The sequence below is a fragment of the Ambystoma mexicanum genome, chromosome 1p, assembly GCF_040938575.1.
Source record: "Ambystoma mexicanum isolate Mex_15411 chromosome 1p, UKY_AmexF1_1, whole genome shotgun sequence".
In the NCBI taxonomy this organism is placed as follows: Eukaryota; Metazoa; Chordata; class Amphibia; order Caudata; family Ambystomatidae; genus Ambystoma; species Ambystoma mexicanum.
The window spans coordinates 1,284,154,062-1,284,167,753 of NC_090921.1; positions in this window are offsets into that span (position 1 = coordinate 1,284,154,062).

A 13,692-nucleotide genomic window follows, 5' to 3' on the forward strand; every position below is an offset into this window, starting at 1 on the left:
AAAGCCGAAAAAGTGCTTACCGGCATGGTGTTAATACCGGCATCGCCGACCAGGCGTTAAGAACCCTGAGCAGTGTTTCCAAGAGCCACAGGTGCACACAATCAGCACAGGTGGAGGCAATGGAGTCAGGGCCAGTACAAAAGGAGCACACCCACACACCACACGCCCTCCCACACCAAGATGATACCAATAGTAGTAGCATTACTGGAGCTGGAGGCCCTGCTTGCAATGCCTCAACAACAACAACAGCCACCACCACAGAGGAGACGCAGGAGAAGAAGGAGGGTGAGACAGGCCCATCTTGCCCCACCAATGCAGCCACTGTTACCACGCCGGCAGCCCCCAATCCCTCGCATCAGAGCCACCCCTTCAACCTAACACCTGAGGAGATCCACACCCTGTACCAGCTTGACCGTGACACTATCACCACTATAGTGGACCTGATACACAACGACATAGTGAGCCTCATAGAAATACGCACCACCATCCCCCCTCTACTGAAGGTAGTGTGTGTGCTCCACTTCCTTGCCACAGGCACCTACCAGCACACAGCGGGGCACATGCACAGCATATCACAACCCTTATTTTCCCGGATACTGAACCAAGTGCTGGATGCCCTCCTCAAGCACACAAGGGACTGCATATCCCTACCATGGACTCCCCAGGAGATATTTGATACAAAAGTTGCCTTCCATGCACTGGCAGGCATGCCAAATTGTGTAGGTGCCCTTGACTGCACCTACGTGGAGTTGGTGGTCCCGCATGCCATGGAGGTGGTGTATCGCAACCGCAAGCAATACCACTCCATCAATGTGCAGATGATATAAAACACGAGCTAGATCATCACACATTGCTGTGCCCCATATCCAGGATCAACTCATGACTCTTTGGTACTGCGGAACTCCACGCTACCACGCTACATGAAGCGACATGCTGGACGACGTGCCTGGCTGCTTGGTGAGTTGCCTGACTGGGCCATGGCAGTGCATTGGGGTTGTGAGGTGGGTGGCTGTATACTTCAACTGGGTGGGAATGGGGGGATGCATTCTCCACCTGGCTGGGAATGGGGGGATGAATACCCCACCTGGGTGGGAATGTTGACGTCAGTGCACAATGTGCACATCACAGAACACTGTGCCCCAAAGCAACAGAAATGGTACATGACAACCAAATCCCATAGTGATGAAGTAAGGCCGACACCTATCACTACATGACTAACAGGTAACCAGCCCACATCCCACAACACATGCACCACTCATCAGCGGCCCTCATACACCGTAAGGTCATCCTGCACTATGCACTGCATATGCACTATGTTGCTGTCTCCAGCATATCGCCACACAGGACAGTCATCCTTGGACGTGCATTGAACTGAGTCGACCAGGGTTACCACAGTGTCACTGGTTCGGCACACCCATAGGAGTGCTGCATGTCACCATGGAACTGATCAGTGCAGAATGCCCAATATAGAACTGACTACAGCCAACGCTCCCTACTACCAAATTCCACAGAACACTACTCATTACTGATTTTACACCAACACTGCTGCATGCATATACGATGCACGTGCAACAAGATGTCAGTGCACACCATGACCCATCTTGAAGATGCAACCCACACCATTAGTCCATTGCACAGGACACATAGTGGGGCCAGAAATGGGGTCAATGTATCCAGGGACATGTGCGTGTGGGCACAAATTACCTGCTACCATGTAACACTAGTACAGTTGTCCTACATGAATGTGCGAACACTTACCTTCATTCCACTCTCATGCATGTGATGGTGGCTATCCCTTGAAGCCGTGGCTCATGACCCCTGTCCGAAACCCACAGAACAGGCACGAGGAGGACTACAATCGTTCCCATACCCGTACACGTGTGGTGATAGAGCAGACCTTTGGCCTGTTGAAGGCACGATTTCGCTGCCTCAGCCGGTCGGGTGGGGCACTCCTCTACAGCCATGACAAGGTGGCCAAGATCACCATGGCATGTGTAATGCTGCACAATATGTGCATCCGTTGGAACGTGCCCCTGCCCCCTGACTGCTACCACCTGATGATGATGAAGGGGAGGAGGAAAATGTGGCAGGACATCATCACGGTGCCGATGCACAGGAGGGACGTGTCATGCGGCAGTCATTGATTGTACAATATTTCTGACACACAAGTCAGCAGAGGGTGACATAATGTTAGGACATAGGGCGCTGGGTGTGAGGATACATGTACACTATGCACTGTGCAAGATTAAATGACACATGTGCAATGATGAATGTCCACTCTGGTTATTTTATTGTAACACAACCAGTGTATTAAAAGTAAAAATGTCAACGTGAAAAACAAACCCTCCACAACCCTCACCCCCCACCCCCTCCCCGCACAACTCCCCCACACATCCACACCCCCCTCCACCTCTCCCCACAACTCCCCCATGCACCCTCACCACCCTCCCCCCACAACTCCCCCACACAGCCTCACCCCCTCCAACCACAACAACTCCATACTGGTCCCATAGGGTCCACGTAGCCCACATGTGGCTGGCAGTATAGTCACTCTACGCTCCCGGAGCCAGGGGGAGGCATGTCCCGTTGGCGCTGCGCACGGAGCGACCGACGGAGCGGGCTGGTCTGGGTGGAGTTGCTCGTGGACGGTGTGTCCTCATGCTGAGGCTGTTGGCCAGGATGAGCAGCCTTCAAAGCATCGGCTATGCGGCCGAGCACCTCGCAGAGGCCGTTAGTGTTTTCTGTTATGGACTGGCCCAATGCCGTCAAATCAGCACGCTACTCCTCCCTGGCTTGGTGATTGTCCTGCATGAATTCTGTTATCAGGGCAGTGAGCTGGTCAGCCCGCTGTGCATCGGAGTATGAAGCAGTGGCCCTGCTGGGGATTGGGCTGACATGTCCTGCCGGCACTTCCTCAACGGGACTGTACGCAGGACTGCCATGTCCCTTTGTCTGTCCTTGGCCAGACTGCTCCAGTGTGTCGTTCTCAGCAGAGTCACTGAAGGATACCTTGGGGTTTGAGAAGTCGTCAGGGGTGGGCATGACTTCCACAGTGTCGTCTTCATTTGTTCCCCAGATGTCATTGGGGCTGTCCTCAACTTCGAGGGGGGCCGTGGCTGCCACCTCCCCAACCACACTGGACTCCTCGGACCGTGGCGTTGGGCAGGTGTCTGCAGGCAGTGCAGGGAGGGGCGGGGGTAGGGATGGGGGTGGTGCACCCTCCACGGGCCTTGCTTGTGCTGGTGGTGTACGTCCCAGTGTTGTCTTTGTCGCTGGGAGACGGCGGCCTCTGCCTTGGCCCCTAGATGTGCTGGGATGGTTGCTCTCCTGCTCCTCACTGTCATGCTCACTGCCTGTGGGGGTGGAAGAGAGGGACGGCATGAGTGATGTTTGGATAGCCAGCATTCATCCATGGCTACGATAGCACATTCAGACAATTGTGGGTAATTGGCATTTGTGAAGGGAACGGCACATCATTCCATACTTGGGTGGTAAATGCATGCATATGTTGGTGTCACTCATGTTGGCCAGGTACTGTGCTGTCTAACATGCACACTGTTTATATCAACTAACCTGTGTGCCTCATGGAATGAGCAACTTTGTGTGGTATGTGTCATGTACGTTACGGCCTTGCTCCTGGCACTGGCTTGGGTCTCACTTGCTTCAGCATGATTTACAGGGGGGGGTTGTGTGTGGCCGACCATGGCGTGACTCTTTGGCCAGACGTTAGCAGTGACTTTCATCACATTTGCCTTGGCAGTATTTACTTTGGACACTCACCTCCATCAGCGGATGACGTTGCGCCACACTCCATTTCTCCGACCCCTTCAATGGATTTGGCCCCTATCATGGCCGCACATGTCTCCTCCCGCGGTATGAGTTTTATTGGCTAACTTGGGCCTCCTCCGGTCTCCAAGGCCTGGTTTCTGTTCCCAGAATGGATGCTCCGCACCCTCAGCCGCAGGTCAGCCCACCTTTTGCGGTAATCCTTTACGGTGCGGGGGGTGTTGCCCACTGCGCTCACCTTCTGGCATACTAGTGGCCAGATTTCTTCTTTTTCTGCACCGCCTCCCTTCGCATGTTGCTGCTAAAAACAGTCCCAGCATGCTCGTGTAGGGTATCTACAAGAATTTGCAGCTCATCTGGGCTGAACCACTCCCTTCTTTGGTGCTTTGGGCATTCCTGGGTGGTTGTAGGTAATTTCCGGTTGGTCACCAGTGTACCAGGGGTCCTGTGTGGTGAGGATGGCAATGAATTGTGTTTTTAAAGATGGCCGCCGTGCTCCTTCGCATTCCTGTGCGATGATGCTATTTCCGGTCTCGCAATTTAACGGTGACTGTAAATAGCGGTGACCGCTATTTACGGTCACCGCTAATGCCGCGTTGGTCTATGCCGGTAGTGTTGTCTACAGTGCGATTCTTGCCGGTAGGGGGTTTTTCTGGCCCTTTTGCGGCATGGCGCTAGGTCCCTTACTGGCATGGCGCAAAGCTTGTGCTTGCAAACTCGTAATAGTGTGGTTTTAGCAAGCTATTGCCAGCTCGGACACGCTATTTGCGCCATGCCGGTAAGCGGTGGTACTTACCTCCAAACTCGGAATGAGGGCAGGTAACTCTCCTAAAACCTGTGCCAAATCTCCTCTATTCAAGATACAAAAACAACATTTTAAATCTTCTCACTGAGCCTCATAAAGCTACTTAGATATTACACCCAGCTAAGAAAAATATCGACGCTCAGTGTCTCTGCCAGAATAGATAGGGCATGGTTATTATCTATGTCCCACCACCAATATTTAACAGGCTTCATCAGGACAATAACCACTATTTGTTCTGTATCAATCAATGCTTCCACACAAGGCTGAATAAGGTATAACTCTGCATTGAGTGTGGCATACATGCTATTCACTCACATGATTTATGTATCAAGTGGTAGTCGCAGTCTACGTCACTTTTCATGATAGAGAAATCCACACATGGGTTGATATGTAAGAACGTGAACTCGTGCAGCCTTGAATTCCATCGCTAACTATATAGAAAGGAATCTCCCTAGAGTCACCTTCATTTATTAGATGTCTGAGATTTTAGTGGCTGATGGATCTGAAAAACAGAACTCTTGGACTAATGGAGACGTTTCTATGGTTCGGAGGCTTAAACTTATAATGATGGTGATTCATTTCTTCAGAAAAGTTAGCAATGAGTTTCAAGACTGCAAGAGTTCACTTTCTTGCAAATCAACCCAGCTGTGGATTTTTCCATCATGGGAAATGACGTAGGCAGCCACTATCACGTGATACATGTTATGACTGAACAGAAAGTATGCCAACCTCAATGCACATTTATACATGAGGCAGCCTTGTGGGGAAACACATTATTGATACACAACAAATCGCTTTTCCTCTCCTGATAAAAGCCTTTTAATCAAATAAATGATGGAGCAGAGATTAAAATCGGTGTCTTTCCCTTTTTGGACGAAACTCAGCATGGGCATGTTTTGTTAGCTGTGTGTAATATTTAAACACCAACATTAGGCAAGGTAAGAAGATGCAAAGAGTTGCTTTTGTGTTTCGAGTAGAGAAAGCACATCTCTTTGAGAGTTCCTCAAGAACTGTCTCTGGCTCCCTCCGATTGGGAGAGCCCACACTTTCCAATAATGGCCGCAGTCCATGAGCTTCTGGTATTCTCAAGATGTCCCCCGCCCCCTCAGCTCTGATGGGTGGCACCAGTTGGGCCATAGGAATCCTTCTCGATGGGTGTTGAGGAATCGGCAATCACTGCAGCTTTCACTGTAGTACAGTGGTGACCGGAATCAATGACTCAGATTCCATGCTGCCTGGGGAAGGATGTGGTTTACCACATGCTTCAGGTGAAATATTGTTCAAGACACTAGAAATATTGTAGCACCATCTGACTCTGGATACTGAGCCGTGCTGTGATACTGCTTGCCTGCATGAGTAGTGAGTGGTAGTTGTGTCTCAGTCTCTGCCCGTTCCTGAGGAAGAGAGACTATGCCTCAGCATGTCTGTAGCTAGGCTCCAATAAATTCCATATCCTGAATTGGTGATATGTGGTATCTAGGTGCAGGTTGCTTTGGATGTGCACCCAGTGAAATATTGTAGCACCATCTGACTCTGGATCCTGAGCCGTGCAGTGATAATGCTTGCATGCGCGAGTAGTGAGTGTTATTTGTGTCTCAGTCTCTGCCTGTTCCTGAGGAAGAGAGACTATGCCTCAGCATGTCTGTAGCTAGGCTCCAATACATTCCAGATCCTGAATTGGTGATATGTGGTATCTAGGTGCAGGTTGCTTTGGATGTGCTCTCAGTGAAATACCGCCATGACAGGAACAAATAGCTTTGTGAAGGCTCTTGAGCGCTGATTAGAGCCCAAAAGGAAGCACTGTGTACTGGTGGTTCATTCCTTGCGTGGGACATGGGAGCCACATCTGGTGAGTTGAGCTGATTGGAATGCTGTGATAAGCATCCTGGTGTTCAAAAGCAATGAAAAATAGGCAAGAATTCCGCTTCGGGTGGATCCTCTGAATCGTTTCCATGCCAAAGTGAGCACCTGTAGCCCATGTGTTCAATTTCTCAATTTTCCATATGTCCTGACCTCTTCTGGACCTGAAAGTCATGCAAGTAGAACACCTGTCCTTCCTTGTTCAATGGTGCTATTCTCACTGCTTTCTTCTCAATCAGTTCTACAATCATCCATGAAGATAGTTCCTGTGGTCTGGGTATTTATAATTCGAGATTGTTCTGAGATTCTTGGATCCAGAAAAAGTGATGACCTTTGTTTGCTATTCTGTCTGGATTGGCCAGAAGGGTTTCTGTTATTGTGAAAGCCAGCCTTTGTTTTGTGGATACCCCTTTTTCGCTTGAAATACCTATTCTGTGTTTGGTCTTTGATGGATTTTATTGCCTTGTAGCCTTCCCTGGAGAGGCTGTCCATTGGTGCAGTCCTTGCAGGATTTCTCAACCATTGCATCTAAATGCAGACCAAATAGTATGGTTCCTGGGAAAGGCATATGAAGCACTATACTCTTTTGGTTAGCATCTGTCTTCTAATCCCGGATACATACATGCTGCCTGGCTGCTACTATAGCGCAATTTCAGAGACTCAAAGCCATAATCATGTTCGTGTCAGTGTCCGAACATGAGTTGTATCAATTTTTCAATGTTCAGTAGTACCCTCACCACAGTCTTTGTCCTTTTGTATCAACACATACATAAATGGGGATCTTTTAAGATATCCAATGCTGTGTTTGCTTAGTAAATACATGCTCAAACGGCCACATTTGGATCCCGCCTACCATTTTATTATAGAGCAGTGTCCACTTTGTCTGTGGCATGTATCAGGGCTGGATCCCCCGGTTGGCTAAGCTGGTGACCAAGACCATATAGATGACTCTTAAGGCATGCTGCTAGTAAACTTGCAGATTGGGATCTGCAGGTGAACAGGGCAGATCGTCTACGTTTAAATGGAACCATGCTGTCGCAGGTTTATCCAGGGAAAAGACATTTGGTGCAGCCCCTGATCCACCACTTATTGTGGAACCAGACCACTGTCACTCTGCCCCATTATCATACAGTGACGTTTTCCCTATCCATCCCACCAGTGGCAATAATTTCTTATACGATCCCTGTGTTTTTCGTTTCCCTATAGCCTCTTTCTTTTACGATTAAAATAATATGTTTTCAGTGCTGTATGTAGCCGTTTTTAAATATTACACTGATCAATGGTATTCCTTTTGATCAATCTCAGTGGAGAAAAAGGCAGACTCTTCCCTGCCAGAAATCAAACTTGCACATGCAGGTTGCACACAGATCTGTCTACCTCCCAGAGATCTTTAAAAATCTACAGAAAAAGGACCTGGTCCTCACAGATCTGCACCAGAGCCAATGAAGAGCTGCCCTTGAGCATATGAGATCCGCAGCGGAAGCTTTTTAACCTGATCCAGAAAGCCTAAAACTGGAGCAAATCTGGAGCTGCCTGGAGCATCTTTGACACGCTGACATTCAAATACAGTGAGCAAAGATGTGTTGAAGGCCAAGCAGTGATACACCAGGCAGCTCTAGATTCCCTTCAGTTTTAGGCTTTGCAAATCATCATTCGGTAGCAGGTGCAAATCTATGACATTTAATAGCAACTTCTGACTTGCTTCAGTGCATATCTTGTGAATCAGACCCACAGTTTAGACCTAGCTTCACAGGTTCAGTCTACTTCATTGCCAGTTGTACTTTTCCAGGGGTGTTGCTAGGTCTGAAAAAGATCCGGGGGTACGCTAATGTCAGGAATATCAGAATTCGGGGCTAGCTAGCCTTTTGGTTGTAGGCCCTGAGCTTCTGTCTGGGGCTATAACCAAAAGACCCAGTGCTATACCCCCTTCAGCCCCCCCCCAGCAACGCCTCTTGCCACACAATAGTAATTTAAGTTATGTTATTGGGTTTTGTACTGCGCACCTCTGCCATTTTCATTGTCTCCAGGCACTCATGTGGATCTGAAGGATGGGGGAAAGTGGTTAGGACGCTAGTGAGAAAAGACAAGGCATTGCACTCAATTGTTGGTGCCGGTAGAGCCAGGAGCAACTTCCATCTGTGTGGGTGAGTTATCTAAGTGGTTTGTGGTGTTTCGCCAGAGGTTTATGTTTCCCGATTGGAGATCTGAGGGGTAAGGGAATCTGTGTGTAGTGGGTGGGTTTCAGCAGTCGGTTCAAGAGGTGTACAGTTTCACTACTTTGTGATGGGCTGAGGTATTTGTTTTAGCTGCAGTTTGTGTGAACGAGTTGGTAGGCATGTGTTTAATAAGTTGTTATTTTGACAGATCTGCTGGACTCATTTTTGTAGGTGTGTTTTAAGTTGTCATGGTGACTGGGAACACCTCCCTTCCTTTTGCAAAAGACAGACACAAAGAAAGGACTGTTTTTATGCATTGATTTGGTGTAGTTTAGGTGGAACGTTACACCACTGCGCACGCCAACTGGTTTTTTTCCCCTTTGTTTTCTGCTCTGGAACGAAAATGAGTAGTTCTATATACACATTCATATGTCATTTTGAAATATATCTTGGTGAGAAACTAGGATGTGTTCTAAAAATGACCTTATGTTTGTGAATGGTGGCAAAGGGTTTGTCCACACAGAGCTTGGTGTTCGCTTACGCTCTTTATAGATGGGAGGGCAATAAGGAAAACTATCCTGTGAGGTCTCTTAGAGCAGCTCTGCACATGGGCTCAAAGGGGAAACTCCTGTGCTTATATACAAAAAAATGCTCTGTTTAATGGCCACAAATGCTGGTAATGCAGCCTGAGATGTAGTGCTGCCCAATTGAATGCCTCAATAACAAGGGCTTCAATATTAAGAGACATCTGCTGAACTGAAAAACTGAGATTTAAGACACCGCCTTGAACCCAAATAAAGGTGCCATAGCCTGAGGGTGAAGCAGAGGCAGTCCCAGGAGTAAAGCACACAGAGACCCCTGACAGCACACCATGAGCTATATCCTCCTTACAGCGCCGCTACAAGCATGGTAAGCGGGCTGGCAGAGATGTATTCTTATCTGCGTTGTGTTGTATCTCCTCTGTGGGAGCGAGGGGGTCGCACGATACTGTGAAATCCCCGAACATCAGTGAGCAATTGACTTACAAGAGAGTGCTGCAGGTGCGTCTCCAGGGCAGACCTGCCAGAGCGATCAACGGTGCTCTGAGAGATGAGTGGCTGATGGCAGTGGTATGCCTGAGGTGGCAGGGATGAATTGCAGTCTTTTAGAGGACTTATATAATAATTGCTTATGAAGGAGGTAGAGCATTCAGCAGCAGTAACTGAGGCCGTGTAGCATGGCTCTGTGTGGCAGGAGTCGACCACATAACTACCTTGAGCACTGAAGCAGCTGTTGCCATTTTGTGGGTCAACAGATGGGCGCGGCAGCTGTATAACTATGACAAACCTTCTGAAGAAAGGCTAAAAGTACAAGGAGTCTCACATTCTGAGTGTCAAGATTATAAAAACATAAGGCCCCCATAACTGAGGGGATTCTATTAGACATTAAAGGTGCAGTGACTTTTTAAGACCAATAGGCAGTGAGGCCGCAAAATGCCTGCACGCTGAAAGAAAAGATACTGACTAAAACAGCATGCCTAACTAGCAGATAAGCATCCAGTTGTGTCAAGCTGTACAATTTTTAGAGCTACAAAACACTGCAATAGCTCCTTAGGTGCACAATAGAGGTGCATGTAAATGGGTTTAATACACTGGAGTCCTGAATGCCACTGAAATAAAGCTCTGATATTCCACAAACCAAAAAGAAGCAAAGTAAACAAGGCAAGCTTGGCGAATATACAGTCCCGAAGCTGCAAAAAGCAACTACAATAGCATCAGCTGAACAAACGGCATCCCACAAAATAGCCATGCAACTTCAGCATCAAGACCTAAACGTAAACGTTGCAATCATTAGATTTAAAGACGGATAACCTGGCCTCAAGTTGAAGATTCACAATATAAAATCACCCAACTATGTGGTTGAATGCCAGAACTAGAAAAGGCTATCAGAGATACAGAGGACATAACCCAGGAACTGAAAAGTGTTCTGAAAGTAATCAAGAAGCATTTGGCAATAATGAAGGCAAATTGTGAAGATCTAGAGTCAAGATCTATAAGGAAAAACATCAGAACTATCAGAACAAGCAATACAGGGACCCACAGAAATGTTCCTGGAACAGCATTTACCCACCCTTATCGGGAACCTGGATCTCTCCAGTCAATTCAGCATTGGGAGAGCCTATTTATTTATTTATTTATTATTTATGGCCTATAGAACAGTCAGTCCTCGGCCAGCACCAGTTATGTCCCCCACGACCAATTGTAGCCCACATATTGTACTACAGAGATAGGGACTTAATCCTGAAGGTGATACGTAAAAAGGGCAATTTGTAATTTGATCATTTGAAAATAGCTATAGTCCCAGATTTCAGCCAAACTATTAAAGCAGCTAGAAAGTCATATAGTGAGGTTAGGAAAAGGCTCTGGAGTATGATATTAAATACCAGATGTTATTCCCTGCAAAATTCAAAATTATACACCATGAAAAACCTATGTTCTTCAACTCACCATCTGAGACGCTTTGGTGGTGTTTTATCGTCTGATAATTGATCGCATCGAACTGTCTGGGAAAAAAAAACTGCCTGCATGCAATCAATTATCAGAGGATCAAACCGCAAACCAAATGCGCTTGCCCCAACCCCCAGACCCAGCCAGACCCCTCACCCCTACTTACCTGTTTGCTCAACGCCAGGTCCCCTTCACCCCTTCGGTGTCAGATCCGTCCCTCTAACGCGGGTCGGATTCGATGCGCAGGGTCCCTTTTTCTTCTTTGTTTTCCCCAGTCCCCCGCCTCCTATGTTGAAGAAGCGGGGGACACCCCCGCAACCGCCACTCCATATGTTTGGTATCTACTAGTCTAATTGTTCATTTTTAATTGATTGAATGGTACTGGCCGAATTCAGTCAAATGTACCATTCGATCAAGTAAAAATGAACAATTATGCTAATACCATTTGGGACCTCATCCTATCTGGACAGTAACCTTTGTCTCGATCTGACAAAGCGCAGGTTGAAACCTCCAACATAATGATGACTGTGAAATGCAACAATCTTTTGCCAGTTAGTAGTAGAAATATACTGTAACTAAGGGGGAGGTTAAAGATCTGTTGCATTGAACGTGCAGTCACAAGCCATGTGCTCTGTTAAATGTACCCATTACAATTGAAGAGATTAAAGAGCCCCTATCCACAATGCCCAACAGGAAAGCCCCCGGTCTAACCACAGAATATTACAAAGAGTACAGTGACCTGCTGGCCCCATCTTTCTCAAGGTATATGAAGAGGCTGTACTAAGGGGAAAAGGGGAATACTACCCCAAACCCTCTGAGAAGTAATAATACTAGTACTACCAAACCCAGGAACGATAGCATAAAACAAAATGCTCCTCTTACATTCATTGTCATTTTCATTTCATCATTTGTATAGCACCTTTCAGCATGGGTATGGTCCCAACAAGTAGCGTATTTAGGCTTTCTGCTGCCCTAGGCCCAAATAAGTGCATGCCCCCCTCCAACTTAACTCCACCTCTGCCAGACTCTCAACCTTCACCAGATTCTGCTCCTTCAACAAACTCTTTCTGCGTTGTAAAATGAAAACCCTTCACCCATATTTTGTCCCCCATTTTGGCTCCATAACATTATAAGGACGTTTTTAAGGTTGCAGGTATTAGAAAGTTATTGCTTCCTCTCTATTCATTCAAGCCTATCACCCTCTATGTTAAGTTAGTTGAAAGAGTGTTTTCAGTTCTCTGCTGCCCAAGATTTGGAGAAGGCAGTGTGTTCTACACTTGAGTGCACAAGAGGTAATTGTCTACTTTCAGCTAGGTCCGAAAACAATCTTTTAGAGGAAGCAATCAGACCATAAGATGTCTGCCACTGGACACAAGTAACAGGGATGGTTGTAACGAGGAATTTTGGTTTCAATGCTAATATCTGGTTACTCTCACAAATGTCCTGCTGTCACTCTATCAGAAGCACCTAGATTGGTCTGTAATATTAGTGCAACATAACTACATTTCTACATCTCGTCTTTTCAAAAGGTAAAGTTTACATATGGAATATATGCAAGTGGTACAGACACATCTTATAAAAATGTTGAATAAAAAGAACTCAATCCCCTTCTCATAGTTACAGCTCTGGTGTTAGCAGGAGCCAAAATGGAAATAAGGCAAGTTACCTGCTGCAGCTGATGTACATCCAATCCCTTGGGCTGGAACACCATTAAAACATGGCAAAATCACAAGTGAAGTTTGTAAACTCTGCCTGGGAATAGGCACCTCAGTAGAGTAAAGACAGTTGGAGAAGGTTCTTGGAATCTTTAGTTGTGAATTTTCACGTTGGACTAATGGAAAAGGATGACCTTGAACATTCATGTGTGGGAAGCAACAACATTCCTCGCAGCTGCACAATGCAGGCACCTTTAAAAACAAATTAAGTGGTACATACTGTTTACATCATTGCTGTTTGTGCAATTGTTTAAAATACCCAACACACTGGGGCGGCGGGGCGCTTGTGAGCTCGCAACCGAGATGGACGCTGTCATTTGAGCTCCGTGAGTGAGTGACAAGAGGAGGAGGCCAGAATCCGGTGATACCCGTTTTGCAGTTTGATGGCTGCAGTTTTCAAAGCTACATGCCCTAGTGCAGCTGTGGTCTGTTTTTGGGGGCCATCCGGGGTGTGTTTGCAGAGGTGTTTTTGGAAGTTTGGAGCAGCTAGGAAGAGCTGCGTGGAGGCGCAGGCCACAGGCGGTCTGCCATCAGTGCAGCTGACTTGCAGCGGGCAGTGAGTGGAGGGGAAGCTTCCCAGCCACTGGATGCTCAGCAGGGATGGCCACTCATAGTGTACACCTTGCCGGGCGGTGTGTCCCCCCCCCCCCGGGGCAGAGATTGGAACATGGCCGCGCCGTAGGGCCTGGCGCGAGAGTAGTGAACTGCATTAGCGTGGCTGCTTCAGAGCTCGTGCTGGGTAGACGGCGGTCAGCTGGAGTGGGTCGGCTCAGTTCCTGGCATACTTCCCAGATCGTTACAACATTGCTCCAGAAGGGGCTGCTCACTGGGGGAGAGCTAGGCATGATCTGAGGCTGCACGGGGACCCGCAGAGCAGACAGCTC